This window comes from Rhipicephalus sanguineus, chromosome 2 (genome assembly GCF_013339695.2).
Source record: "Rhipicephalus sanguineus isolate Rsan-2018 chromosome 2, BIME_Rsan_1.4, whole genome shotgun sequence".
Classification (NCBI taxonomy): domain Eukaryota; kingdom Metazoa; phylum Arthropoda; class Arachnida; order Ixodida; family Ixodidae; genus Rhipicephalus; species Rhipicephalus sanguineus.
Genome location: NC_051177.1, coordinates 87910942 through 87913074, shown reverse-complemented (window position 1 = coordinate 87913074; position 2133 = coordinate 87910942).

Here is a 2133-nt window from a genome sequence, read left to right as displayed (position 1 = left end):
CATATGCCGCCATTTTCACTGTCGAAATAATTTCTTTCGGCAAAAATTTCCTCACAGCAACAGCATCATTATTGGCACCAGTCTTAACTTCTCACGTGGTTGTGCGGTGAAGAATGCTGCAGCACGACTGGGAAATACGAAGCTCTTTATTTGGTCGAACATGTACCCAGAAAATCATAACTCAAAATACAAGCGATACACGCTGCGCACTGATAGCAGCGAGAACAGTCCCCGGCAGTCGAGTAATCTGATAATCGGTGGAATGCTTCGTCTTTTATAAATCAGTCATCGAACCTTCCAGCGTTACCGCTGGTGCTCGCGTAAGCTCTCGAATAAACTTGAATAATCGCGTCCGGCGCGTAATATTACCAAAATTACCTGAAACAATCGCGAAGATCTCAAACACTACGGCGCGGTCTGCGCCAAACGCTGCTAAGTCTGTGGGTGAAACCCGAATACATCAAAACAAAGCAATAAATGCGCGTGGCCGTAATAGTAATATTACCGATGGTACTAGCGATTGGATTATCGATATTTTGTCGATAGTAGTACTATCGATAGTTTGTTTACACTATCGATAGTCATTTGTTTACACTATCAATAGTCAATGCTATCGATAGTCAATTTACCGATAGTTCTGCATCGCTAATCACGCCTCTATTGACAATAAAAACCTTGGAGGACTCTTGAGCTTCGCCTTCAAGAGTAGAACGCGATAGCGTAATTGGGCCCCGTGCGCATCGCCTTCTCAATTGCTAGCCTCACTTCTGTTCTCGGTGCATGCCTCAACCGTGCGGTACGGAAACGAACGAACTATCCTAGAATGCCTACTGCAAGTATAGTAATAAAGTGACTACTACGCCATAATTCCTTTTGCGAATCAGCGAAGGGCCCACTACGCGCCCGTAAGGCAACACGCGAACCTAGGCAGCTGCTAACTTTGTTGATGCTTTTGCAGCTGACGATGATTAAATATATCTGAGCGCTTTGTAATGGGCGGGCCTTTTAAACACCCACTCCTTGCGCAATTCACATGTTTGGACGCCTGGCGCGATTCTACGCTTCTGCCACACAATATTACATGCGTTAAGGAAACTCCTTCCACTGCATGAGATTCATATGGTGTTTTTCTCCGAAGCAGTTTCAAGCGATAGCGTCGCTCTGTGGTAGAACACCTGCTTGCCACTCAGACGGTATGGGTTCGATTCTCACACGAACCTAGATTTTTATTATTTTTTTATTTGCATCTTTTTCGATTTTTCGGTTACAGACAAGATGATGATTTTTCGCTCACAACCAACGACGCCGACGCCGTAATTTCTGCGAAACGAGCTCTTTAACGCTATCGCCTTAAAATGTTTCTTCTCCCTCTGACACGTGTCCACTGCGAAAATAATGTTAGCTTTGTGATAAATGGATTGCAGGAATGCTGATACAATCTTCACCGTTATCGATAAAGAATGCCTGTATTATTTCACGTGTCAACTTGTCCTTTACTCGTTTTAAGAATGTTGTGCGGTCTGAATCGCGACTGCGATAGCCATCTCTTGCTACGGTTATCTAATTGACCTTCGCAATGGTTGCATACATTCAAGTTGTGTTCTCTGGCCCTGTCGCTGAAACAGCGACCAGTTTGACCTACGCGTGCTTTGTCAAATGTCAGTGGAATTTTATCTATATATATATATATATATATATATATATATATATATATATATATATATATATATATATATATATATATATATATATATATATATATATATATATATATATATATATATTGTACATGTGACATGCGCTTGGTATCTCGAGTCGCGTACTAGATGTCACCCATTTTTTGTCGTCGCGATTCGCGGAAGATATTGCTAGTAGATAGACGGAAGCTGAAAACAAGACGCTGACATCGCATCTCGATATCACTTCATTTAGATTATGCGATGTTCTGAGTATCTTTGGCATAATTTGTACCATCCTTTTTTCAGTTTCGCAAGATCGTGTTTAGACGGAGCATCCTTCATTTTCTGCAGCAAGGATTCATTTACAGATGACACCAGACAAGGGGGGATACCCCGCAAGATTCTGTCGGTTCACTTGACTGCGACACCCTTCCGAAATGAAATGGCTGCACCA